The sequence below is a fragment of the Acomys minous genome, assembly GCF_964271855.1.
Source record: "Acomys minous genome assembly, chromosome: 16".
NCBI classification, from domain to species: domain Eukaryota; kingdom Metazoa; phylum Chordata; class Mammalia; order Rodentia; family Muridae; genus Acomys; species Acomys minous.
Genome location: NC_140498.1, coordinates 17,744,007 through 17,757,025, shown reverse-complemented (window position 1 = coordinate 17,757,025; position 13,019 = coordinate 17,744,007). Strand labels below are relative to the sequence as shown.

The 13,019-nt window shown below is 49.7% G+C and overlaps 1 pseudogene across 1 annotated transcript in view; it reads right to left on the bottom strand.

Annotated features, from left to right (window-relative positions):
* Positions 1-13,019, bottom strand: part of LOC311586807 (heterogeneous nuclear ribonucleoprotein A1-like) — a 117,573-nt pseudogene that overhangs the window by 91,267 nt on the left and 13,287 nt on the right. The window contains exon 2 of the transcript XR_014783576.1: positions 1,887-2,092. The product of XR_014783576.1 is annotated as a heterogeneous nuclear ribonucleoprotein A1-like (transcript). The remainder of the gene's footprint in view (positions 1-1,886; positions 2,093-13,019) is intronic.

The following is a 13,019-nucleotide window of genomic DNA, read 5'->3' as shown; positions in this document are numbered from 1 at the left end:
TGTGTGGGAAGCAATCCAACCCCACGACAAGACGCACACAGTTTGCAACAGCTGAAATGGAGACCTGCTCTGCTATTGGCCAGCCAATGTGCCCTCCCTCACACAGGCTCTTAAACTTCTCTGAGCTTCAGCTTTGCTGTCTTCCAATGGGGTTGATAGAGTCCTTACCTCATATAAAGTCAGGTGGTAGGACACAGGTGGCACACTCAAGTGGAACTGGCTTGTGGGAGTGTGGGAGGGGCTAATGGCAGCCCTGGAGTGTGAAACCCCTGAGGGGAGAGCAACAGTGGGGAGTAGTTATGACCTGTAGCTCAGTGATGGTGTGGAGGAAGGCAGGGGTGAGGGAGCTACTGGAAGAGGTGCCTGGCAGGACCTATGGGCTCCAAAGGGAAGATTCAGTAACTGGGTGAAGACCAAGGGGAATAAACGCTTTTATACATATAAAAAAATCACATTTATTATTGAGCAGTGGTGGCACACACCTTTAATCCCAGAACCTGGGAGGCAGAGGCAGGTGGATCTCTGAGTTTGAGACCAGCCTGGTCTACCACAGAGCAAGCTCCAGGATAGCCAAGGCTATACAGAGAAACCCTGTGTCAAAACAAACAAACAAACAAACAAACAACAACAACAACATAGCTGGGCGTGATGGTGCATGCCTTTAATCCCAGCACACAGGAGGCAGGCGGATCTCTGTGAGTTCGCCAGCCTGGTCTACAAAGTGAGTCCAGGACAGCAAAGGCTACAGGGAGAAACCTTGTCTCTAAAACCAAAAACCAAACCAAACCAAAAGCCCAGAAAAACAAAAACTCATCTAATCTATCTATGCTAGTCTGGACTATTTCCCATCCACATAGCCTTTTACCTGCCATTTAGTCTTGCCATCGCCACTCCTGCTTCATCTTTGTCCTCATTTCGACTTACTCACGGTGACTTTTTTCTCTCCCCCTCCTTCCTCCTCTTCCACCTGGGACCTGCCCCCCTCCCTGGGACCAGAACTCCAGCCTTAACTCTTCTGCCCAGCTATTGGCTGTTCAGATTCTCTATTAACCAACCACAGGTGACTGGAGAACAAGTTTTACACAACACTGAGACAGGAGATTCTTCACAGAAGTGACAATGCCCATGTCCAGACTGCAACCAGATCTCAGGGTACAAAAATCAACATCTGAATGCACAGTGCACAAATCATCACCAACATCTCCCCCTTTTAGTCCAATGAGAGGCTCTTTCTCTTAACAATAATAAACTATATACAATAAGAACAATTATAAAAACTATCACGTTAGAATTACATAATAATGTCCAGTCCATTTGTATTCGGCAGTCTTGGAGAAAGTGTTGCAGTATCGATCTATCTTGGTGAGTCCAAAGTTCTGTGCCTAAATCACTTTTCTTATTCATCCAAAGCCTCTAACTTTCACAACTTGCAACCACCAACCTTAAAACGCCTGTTTACAACTTCTTCCAACCTTCATAAAACACCTCCTCAGACTCTCTAACCTTCATTTACCAACCTTAAAACACCTTACAACTTAAACTTTCATGTCCTTCAACCTTCATAACTTGTATTTACCATCCTTAAAAAACATCTTAGACCCTAAAACACTTTCTTAGATCCTTTACAACTTAAGTTTTTATGTGATACTATAACCATCTAGTCTTCAACCCCATCAGGGACCTGAGAAGGATACGTATTATCTGAGTAGACAGGAAGTGCAAAGCAAGCAGCTTCCAAAACTATAGAAATGTAACCTTGTGCCTACAGCTGGCTGCCTGGATAGTCACCCAATATTCCTCAGCCATGTTGGGGCATCACCTGTGGCCTTCTGGTCTAGTATATGGCAGACTTTTCTGTGAATCAGGAATTATGAAGGATTGCTTACCTTGTCTTGTCAAAGGTTGGCAGTCAACTTCCCTGAGTCCGGATAGTCCAGTTTGGATAGCATGCTGCCTACAGTCAAGGCAAGGACAGTTTCTTGTCCAGTGGCTAACTTGCCACAACTGAAGCAAACTCCATATGGAGGTCCTTTGATGCCCTTCATCTTCTTTGAAGTAGAATGGGGGTACTGCCAGGAGCTGACGTGTCTCACTGTAAAAAAAAAAAAAGCCTTTTATTAATAAAACACCTTTAAATGCCATATTCTGTAGATATCTGAGGTTTTTGAAGACCAACTATCTATCGTATATCCGAATAGGAAAATGTTGTTTGTTTACATCTTATTTCTGTGATTAACTAAACTAGTGACCAAACGTGACCTTAATTTCTATTGACTGAATACTAAATGGCATTTTTAAATTATCCTAAACAGTTTGTAACAGCAGCTTACAAAGGACTAGAACTTCACACTACATTTTTTTTTTCTGGTTGTCAACAGATCACACAGATGATAGCAGTTCTTAAAGTAATCGAGTGTCTGTCATCATGTTTACTGGAGTGTTGCTAATGAGCAGTTCATGTGCATTAAAAAGATAACCAGAGACTGAGACTGGGGATGAGATGGGGGAAGCACAAAGTGGGGAGCAAGTAAGAAGAAAGGATGGAGACCACTAGAGTTCCCAGCAGGTTTAGGTAACGTACACAATTATCTTGTTTTTTTTTTTAAGTCCAAACATATATTTACTGAGATGTGATGACACCTCCTTTATAATTTTACAATCCAGTGATGTATCTGAGAGGGATGTGGTGAACAAGTCTTCTTGGCCTAAATGTGAAGCCCACTAAGCGGCTGGTGCGCCTCCTGGATGTCTGAGAATTTGCTCACGCACATCCTGATGCCTGGCTGAGGTTCGCCTCTATTCTGACCTGACAAGAGGCTACTGGAAGGGACTGGTCCTCCCAGAGGCTGGCTCCCAGGAAGGAAGCAGTCCCTGGAGAGTGGTCTGAGGCACAGTTCATAAGCAGCATCCTGTTCTCCAGACTTCGATTGCTGTTGATTTGGCACCTCAGTAATCTGTCTCAACTCTACAAGCTATTCTTGGGTGTCTGGCTGAGGCGCCAGAGCGTTTGAGGCCTTTGTGACTGTCCCCAGCAGCTGTCCATCTCAAGAAAGACCTCCCATACCTGTTTACCCAGCCTCCACCTTCTCCCTGCCTGGAGCAGACTTGCTCTCTTTCTCAGACTAACCACACCTCATGCCTCAACATGGCTCAGGCATCACCTCACCCCATCCCTCAACATGGCTCACACATCATTTTCCCCCAGAGCCCACAGCGAGATCAGAAAGCCTTTCTGACATTAGCCTCTTGGGGTCTCCTCCCAAAGGCTCACCATAGTGTTTTCTGCTGTTTTCTAGTTAATGCGCCTACATACTGAATGTCTCTTCCTAAGAGAAGAAGACAGGAAAAGAAGGGTCACCTACCCCATCCAAGTCCCTTTCTTCCAGTCACGCTAGTTTTCCTGCCCTTACATCAGACAGGACAGGGGACTGAGTGCACAGGTCACTATGCATCTTCTCTTTCCGGTATCCTTTGGAGAGCCTGTCCCTGGACCACCCTGCCAGGTCCTCAGTCCCCACCCCACCCCCCCTAGACATATCAGTGCGTTTCAACTTTTGAACAGCACTAAATGCTAAAAACAAAATAAAACTTCAGGCTAATTTCATTTGATACACATTTTCTATGTTTGCTGCTTCTCTGTTAGGTGCTTCAAAGAAACCCAGAAGGGGCTAGAGAGCCCCCTCCATCCTAGTATCAGAGGGTAGGAAGGAGAACCCCGGGTCCCTTCTCAGGCAGGACATACTGCCTGCCTGCAGGTTCCTAGATCTTTCCCATACTGGTCAGATGCAGAGGAAACCCAGCACAGGTGTCTGCTGCGAATGCTTCCCCAGCTTTCTGTAAGAGCGGAAGCTGCTGCTGCCCAGAATGGCAGACAGATGTGCCCAGAGCTCTGAGCTGCCCCGGCAACCAGCGGTAAGCCCAGCAACTGATGTACATGACCCACGTCTTCCTTTTCTGGCCTCCCCACCCTGCGTGTGCACATAAGCTGCCTGGTTAGAACTGCCTGTCCCTCCAAAGCTGTCCAGACAAGCTGGCTCTCAGCCATGTCCTAGAGAGGGCTAATCTTTCTGTTAGGAATGGGTCCCTGCTCTTGCCTCTTGGGCCTCTGCAGAAATTGCTGTGCCAGCTCAGTGTAGGGCCTGGTCTGGAACCTCTCACTTGCCCTGGCCCTTCCTTGAAGCGCTCTGGTTTACTGGAAATCATAAATGGAGAGGCAGACGGGCTGTGGCACACCTTGAACAGTGTACTCTTGATAGCTGACAAGCAGAGGCTCATAGGATGGCCTCTGGTGACTCCAGTGACTGACATTTGCACCTGGTAATTGAGGTCAGGTTTATTTCTTTTAAGTCACATGATTTGCTTTAGGGCAGGAAGGTGTTGGAGCCACTTGTTGCAAAGAGACCTGGAGGTGATCACAGCACAGCTGCAAACCAGCGCTGGCAGCAGAGGCTTTGGGTCCCTGGGGTGACTGGGCTGGGCAAGCAGCTCCCAAACACCCCTCCCGTCAGAATCCACCCTAGCATTTTACTCACAGAAAGCTCAGGGCACCTGCTTTCCTCTAAGGCACCTGCCCAGTGGGGCCACTTTTGAGTCCTTGCTACATTATCTGGTTAACAAACAAATTATGCCTGTCGAATAGCCACATAGAAAAAAAAAATACAGGTCATTTAAGGGTGTGCGAATCACAGTCCAGGCCCCACCCTGCCCAGACACCTAATCTTGTGACAACCTTTGCTTGATCACAGGTGTTTATCTCGGGGTTGTCATGGAAGCTGCTACTATTAACCACAGCACAGCCAACCGGGCCCTGCTGGCAGCCTGCATGCCTCCTGAGCTCTGGGGCTCTCTTGCTGGCCGCCACTGGCCATCTAGGCTGCAGGCTGCCCAACCGCAGCTTGCATGGGGAATCACCCAAGGCACACAGTAGGAACTCGTGGAGTGGGGCATGTTCATGTTTAGGTGTCAAGGGCCCCAGTAAAGTAGACCTGTATTTCCTGTCCTGTGAGACTGTAGCTTAGGGAGACAATGGCCTCTGATTTACCTTGTTGGCAAATTGGCTGGCTCAAAGACCACTTGCTAAGCTCGCCCAAAGGCAGGTGAGTCTAAGACTTGGAGGAAGGGACCAGCTGCAGTAGGGCAGCACAGCTGGAGGGCAGGTGGGTGCTGACTGGCTATGCTCAAGCTAGACAGCACACATACACGGCAGCTACGGCAGCCTCCAGCTTGGCCACCTGCATGTGGGTGAAATATGTCACCTCGCCATGTGTTCCTCCACAATTCTGCCAGGAGCCTGAGCAAGCTCTCAGAATCGATCTCTTACTCTCGAGAATGGACAGCCAAGCTGGGCACGGGGGTGCATGCCTGCCTGTCAATCCCAGCACTCTAAGAGACAGAGGCAGACGGGGCCAGCCTGGTCTACAAAGCGAGGCCAGGACAGCCAAGGCTACGCACAGAAACCCTGTGTCAAAAAACCAAAAAGGATGGAGAGCCAGTCCCAGGAGAACACTGCAAAAGGCACTCAAGGAAGAAGCCACTGTCCTCCAGACCCTAAAATGGCCACCAAAGGAAGAAGAGCCAGCAGTGTTCCCTGGCGTAGTCTAAACCAGGGCAGATTTTCTAAAGTTGTGATGCACGGCTCACTCTAGAAAAGGGATCAACCAGGGCCCCTGCTCCTTGACAGTCATTTCAACCACTGTCATGTCCAGGGGACAGGGCAGAGGCCAGGGTAGGCTCTGTTAGGGGCCTCATGAGCTCAGGTGTGCTACCAGGCAACAGGGCTGCCTCGGGGACTACTGCAATCTGTTTTTGTTTTTTGTTTTTTTGTTTTTTCCTCACCTAGACCTTATGTGAATCAAAAGGAATAAATATGCAAAACCTTTCATATTATAAATCTTCAACATGAGTGTAAAGGTGGTGTATGGGCCCGTGGGTGTGCTGGTACCTGGAAGTGACTATAGGGAGGACATCGGATGCCTTGCATTACTATTCTCCGCCTTATTCCTTTGAGACAGGGTCTCTTAATGAACGTGGAGGGAGCTGGCAGCCACCAAGCTCCAGTGAGTCTCCTGCCTCCATCCCTCCCAGCACTGAGTTTACAGAGGCGTGCCCAGCCATACCTCGCTTTATTACATTGGTCCCGGGGACCTGAACTCAGGACTTGCATGCTTGCTCAGCAAGCACCCCTACCTGCCAAGCTGCCTCTCCAGCCCCATTTCAGTCAGTCTAACTGCATAACTATGTTCGCTCTCAAGGACACTGAACTACACAGAAGAGAGGCTAGGAGATGAACAATGTGGCATCCCCTTCAGCCAACCCCATTGCCCTGCCTAGCAACAAGAATGTGGCAGAGAACAGCCAAGAGGGCTGGGGGTAGGGGGGGAGTGGGTAACCTAGCTGGGCATGGTGGCACATGGCTGTACTCCCAGCACTTAGGAGGCAGAGGCAGGCGGATTTCTGTGAGTTCGAGGTCAGCCTGGTCTACAAAGAGAGTCCAGGACAGCCAAGGCTACACAGAGAAACCCTGCCTCCAACCCTCATCCCTGAAAAGAAGCTGCCAACCCTGAGGGCCTGAGTTCAATTCCCAGGATCCACCCGATGGAATGAGAGAACCGACTTCTGAAAGCTGTCCTCTGACCTTCACATGCTCACAGTGGCACACACGTGCAAAGGGCACATGCGCGCGCACGCGCGCGCGCGCGCGCGCACACACACACATACACACGCACACCTTTGGTTCTTTGTGTTTAGAAGCTGAACTATGTTAGACGTGCAGCCTTCAGGAGGTTGGGCTTGGTCATGCCTACAGGCTGTTTCTCCTTAGAAACTGCTAGAGGGTTCGTTCGTTTGTTTCTTTTTTAATAGCCCCCCTGCATATAGGCATGTGATCTGTGGTTTGCACCAGTCTGTTTTGTTCAAACCATACCATAAAGCAGGTGGTTATTTTTGCTCCCATTTTACAGATCTAGAAACTGAGAGTTGAAAGGCTCATTTCCCAAACATACCGGCATGCACTTAGGAGCAGATCCCAGTCTCAAACACAGGCTTTTCTGTGTGTGGGTTTTCCTGCTGTGTGACACTTCTAGCACAAAATGCACAGTGCAGCTGTGCATGCTCCCCTCCCCCCACACTGCTCCCTCGTGTGCACGCACGCACACACACACAGGCAAAACCTCCTGGGCAGTCCTGATATAGACTCCAACAGCAGCAAAAGCCACCACTGTTCTGCAGCTAAGACCAATAGGAAGAGTCCTAAGGCAACCAGGGGACCAGGATGGCTGGAGAGAGTACCTGATCGTCCTGCTCCAGAGAGCAAAAGACCTATGGGGTGACGCTTTAGGGAATGCGTGCCTCCGTCCACACCTGATCACAGGTGACAAGGCCTGTCTACTCTCCTTCCAGGCTACAGGAAGATTCTGTGGTGCCCCAAGGAGGTTGGCAGGACTTGGCTACAGCAGTTAAGGGACAGAATACAGCAGGGACATGCCTCACCCCCAGCTCCCCATTACAGTTACAGAACGAAGAGGGTGGCACGCTCCTGTCCTTTGCTGCCGTTTGCCTGGCCCAGAGGGGCTCTGCACACCTAGACTTAAGGCTGCTGTGTGCTAAGGAAGGTTTCCCTTGCAAAACCTAGAAATGGCAGCTACCAGACAGAACTGTTTATATAACCATTTCCCCTAGAAGCCACAGTGAACCCAGGAGTGAGAGCACAAGCCAGACTGACCAGCGTGGACTTACCTCAGCCTGGCTGAGTCACGTGGCCTCTGGGGCTTAACATTTTCCTCCCTGCAGCACAAGCACCCCTGAAGCTGCACCCTAAGCCACATGACTCGCTGGTTGTGTAGCCACAGGCAGCCTTGCTGCACCCTCACCACGAATTATTTCATTCCTATGTGCAGATGAGGAAACCATGAGGACAGGTCTCTCAGAGGACAGTTCGGGGGCACAGCACAGGTGACCTGGCTACTGTCAGTACCCTATCTTTCTGTCCCTCCATGCTCTCAATCCCAGACAGGAAGACTGAGAGGACGGGCACAAGTGTTCTGAAAGCGAAAGGGGTTGAGGGCTGCATGGAATGAGAAACAACACAAACCCCTGCATAGAACGCCAGTGACACCTCAGTCCTCTTAAATGTCGGGGCTGAGGCTGGGGGAAGTGGTCTAGAACGTTTGTCATGTGAGCATTAGGACCCGAGTTTGGATCCCCCAGCACTGGGTGCACTGGTGTGTCTGTAATCCTAGCACTGGGCAGATGGAGATGGGTGGGGGGCACCCCAGGCACCCCTGGAGTTCCAGGTTTGATGAGAGACTCTGCCTCAGAATACGAGACAAAGGGCGACTGAGGAAGACACCAGACAGCCACCCTTCACACACACGTGCACACCCATGTAACCCGCCCCCCCTACTCACCCCCACACATGCCAATCTTCTGGGATGGCTTTTGTTTTTTCAGCAGACTCAGAACCCTCCAGAACAGGAATGCTCCTCAAGAAGTTACTTTTCCTCCTTCAGATAGGAAAAATATAATGAACCAAATTTTACACTGGGGACGAGAAAGCCCAAGAAAGGGGTGACCAGCTCAGGCTTTCAGGATCTTTGGGCATAGGAGAGTGAGGATAAAAAGTACCCTCTCTGGCCAAGGTGGGATCTCTCCAAACAAAATTAAAAATCCCAATAGAATATGTATAATTTCTTTCTTCTTTCCTTCATTCCATTTTGTTTCTTTTAGTTCTTTCTTTCTTTCTTTCTTTCTTTCTTTCTTTCTTTCTTTCTTTCTTTCTTTCTTGTTTTTCGAGACAGGGTTTCTCTGTGTAATCTTGGCTCTCCTGGAACTCTCTTTGTACACCAGGCTGGCCTCAAACTCACAGAGATCCACCTGCCTTTGCAACCTGAGTTCTGGGATTAACGGCGTGTGCCACCACTATCCAGCTTTATTTTAGTTTTTTCCTTTAGGTGCCATCTCATGCAGCCCAGGCGGGCCTGGAACGCTGTGTGTAATGGATGATGACCTGGAATTTCTGATGCTCTCAGTTCCACCTTGACAGTGTTGGGACTGCAAGAGTGCACCACTGTACCTGATTTATGCAATGCTACACGGAAAGCCAAAGCTTCGTGCCTGCTAGGTAAGCCACACCCCCCAGCCCTACAAATCTCTATTTCTAGGCATAAAGACAGATCTCCTTTCACTACAGAACTTGTCCTCCTTCCTCTCTTCAAAGGCCTGCCATGGCTTCCTGAGAGAAGGCATGCTCTCCGTTGCTCCCTACTGCGTGTGCCCACAGGGCAACCTGGTACACCTGAGGTGCTTAGCTGGTTGCTGAACACGAAAGAATAACAAAGGAATACACAAAACACCTGGGTGCAAACCAAAGGTGGCAGGGTTGCAACCAAAGGTGACAGGCATCAGCTCATGCAGCTGTGTTGGTCCCTAGCTGTCAACTTCCCCAGGGGCTCAGCAGCTCCCACCGTGGAGGACGGAAAGCCCTGCCTGGGCTGGAAGCCTCACAGCTTCCCAGTCACTCTCTGCAGCTCTAGGCTCTTGTCCGTTAGTGTGGAGACCTGTCCTGGTTCCTGCCCAGGCTTTCCCAGTGTCAACAGCAGGTGTACCTAAAGTCCCCTTTCACCCTGTGACAGTTCACCCTGGCGAGTAATGGTCATAAGGCAAATGTGGCCATGTATAGACTAAAGATAGACCAGGTCATGGCTGGGTGGGGACCTGGTCACAACAGGCAAAGTCAACCTGTGGCTGCAGATAACACAGAACAGCGTATGTGACCCTGGGGTGTGCCGGATCCAAGCCCAGCTGGCCATGTGACCTTGGGAAGTTGTTCAAAAAGAAACCATTGTTTTTTCCAGATGTAAAGTGGAAATAAAAGTTCTCTCTTTAATCTGTAAATGGTCCCCCCACCCCATTTCGAAGTCTATTATCCTCTCTCTCTCTCTCTCCTTCCCTCCCTCCCTCCCTCCCTCCCTTCCTCCCTCCCTCGCTCCCCCTCCTTCTTTGGCATCAAATTCAAACTCACAACTCCACCAAAATCTTTCCAACCAACTTACTATTGTGATGGCTCTAGCTATCCTTTCTCCTTACAACTGAACATCCAGGACAGACCTCTGTTTTCTTTCCACCAGCTGGAACTTACTAGAGGCCCCAAGACAGGTCTCACGATGCCTCCTCTGCCTGGACCTTTTAGGGTATTTTCAGGTTTGTGTTCCTAAGAGACTGGGACAAATTTTTGTTGTTCTTATTGTTGTTTCTAATTATTATTCTTTCTTGGGGTCAGGGCCTCATGTATCTCAGGCTGGCCCTAAACTCAGTATGTAGCTGCAGATGGCCTCTCGGGTCCTGATCCTCCGGCCTCCACCTCCCCAGTGCTGGGGTCACAGTGAGCGCTGTAACTGAGTTTTAAGCAGTGCTGGGGTGGAACCCAGGGCCTCATGCATGCTAGGCAAGCAGCCTACTGACCTTGCTGGACCTCAGCCCCAGGAGGAGTATAAGAAAGATCCAGATCCTCGGGGGCAATTGTCCTTTCTCTTAGGCATCTAAAAGACCATGCATGGGTCAGGCTACAGTTTGGTGGCAGAGCACTTTCTTAACATGCATCAGGTTCTGGGTTTAATTTGTAGCACCATTTGTAGCAATATTTAAAAATACCAGGCCGCTGAGATGGTTCAGAAGGCAAAAGTGCTTACTACCAAACATGAAATAAAAAAATAAAAATAAATATACTGACTTGAAGTTACGAGGTATAATTTAAGAGTAACTCCAACATGCCTTCTATTTTCCAAGCAAAGGAAAAGAAACACTTAGAAGATTCATTGGAGACAAACTTAAGCTGCACCCCTTTCTGTACGGGGGAATTTTTTTTCTTTTTCACTTCTACTCCATCCCAGACAGATGGAGGTCTCTAGAAGCAGAGCGCTGCTGAGGAGTCACAGTAGCAGTCTCCGCTAAAGACTGCAGGAAGGAAAACACGATTCAACCGAAAACCGGTGACTGAAAAACAACCCGGCCGGAAATGCTCTTCTGACTATGTTTGTCTGAGTCCTTGGGCTGCAGTGTCTTTCACCACTGTGCTTACACCGGTGTTTCACTCAAAAGCAGCAGCCCAGCCCCTAGTGCTTTCTAAGGCCACAGAGGCAAGAAGCTGAACACAGGCACAGGCCACCCACACGGCAGGCAGGGGCCAGCGCAGGGAACAGTGCCTTCCCAGCAGGCCCCTGGGCAGCTACCTCTGAGCGTCTCCTGCACTTCCTCACCTCTCTCTATTCCAGGCCTCCACTGCTCCTACGCGCCTGTCCAGCACACCTCAAAAAAGTCCTTGGAAGAGTCCCCACTCTCAACTACCGCCCATTCTGCCCAGGACAACCACTAGGCCTATACCTTCTATTTCTTGTTTATGCTTTTTCAAAACTTATTATTACATGTTTCTGTGTAGGTGTATTTGTTTTTTTGTTTTGTTTTGTTTTTTGTTTTTTGTTTTTTTAAGGAAAACAAGAACAAAAACACTCTCCAATCATGGTTGGGGGTGTCTGTTGTCCCAGCCTGCCAGCATAAAATGCCCACAGTGTGTCCTGAAGGTTACTAGTCAGTCAGGCATGGCTGGGAAGGCGTGTATAAGAAGCTTAGATCAGCCAGGCATGGTGGGCACACATCTTTAATCCCAGCACTCGGGAGGCAGAGGCAGGCTGTGAGTTCAAGGCCTGGTCTACAAAAGCGAGTCTAGGACAGTCCAGGCTATACAGAGAAACCCTGTATCGAAAAACAAAACAAAATAAGACAAACAAAACAAAACATAAACAAAAACAACAAAAAAAAGAAGGGTAGTTATCAATGAGCAGAACGTAACCTAAAAGATGAGCAACTGCTCCTGAAGCCGCTGACTGGGGTGACAGCTGGGATGTGGCCAGACTTTGGCTCTCTTCTACATCAGTTCCTAGAAATGACGCTGTGACCGTCATGCCCTGGGAGTTTAGCGCTCACCGGTGTGTGTCCCTCCAATGTGTTGCTAAACCTGAGTACAGTGGAAGGCTTTTCATGTTTGAAAATGCAACTTTTCCAGGCTGGGCAGTGGTGGCACACACCTTTAAGCCCAGCATGAGAGGCAGAGGCAGGTGGATCTCTGTGAGTTCGAGGCCAGCCTGGTCTAGAGAGCGAGTTCTAGGACAGCCAGGGCAACACAGAAAAACGTGTGGAGAGATGGCTCAGAGGTTAAGAGCACTGTCTTCTTTTCCAGAGGTCCTGAGTTCAATTCCCAGCAACTACATGGTGGCTCACAGCCATCTATAAATTAGATCTGGTGCCCTCTTCTGGTATGCAGGCAGAACGCTGTATATGTAATAAATAAATTAAAAAAAAAAAAAGAAAGAAAGAAAACACCACACACACACACACACACACACACACACAAACCCTTTCCAATTTGTGGGAGTGTAAGTTTTTCAAACAAATTACCACAACAATGCATTAGCCAATTAAAAAGAAAGTTTTGTTGGTGTCCTGCAAGCGTGAGCACATGCACACCCACATTGTGTGTTGATGGAACTCATAGTCAGATACATTTTACCACAGAGCTACACCATCTGCCCTCCAACTAGTAATTTACTTTCTGGTGCTGGGGCTGGAACATCCTAGGCCAGGGGCTGGAGCATCCTAGGCCAGGGCTGGAGCATCCTAGGCCAGGGGCTGGAGCATCCTAGGCCGGGGCTGGAGCATCCTAGGCCAGGGGCTGGAGCATCCTAGGCCAGGGGCTGGAGCATCCTAGGCCAGGGGCTGGAGCATCCTAGGCCAGGGGCTGGAGCATCCTAGGCCAGGGGCTGGAGCATCCTAGGCCAGGGGCTGGAGCATCCTAGGCCGGGGCTGGAGCATCCTAGGCCGGGGCTGGAGCATCCTAGGCCAGGGGCTGGAGCATCCTAGGCCGGGGCTGGAGCATCCTAGGCCGGGGCTGGAGCATCCTAGGCCAGGGGCTGGAGCATCCTAGGCCAGGGGCTGGAGCATCCTAGGCCAGGGGCTGGAGCATCCTAGGC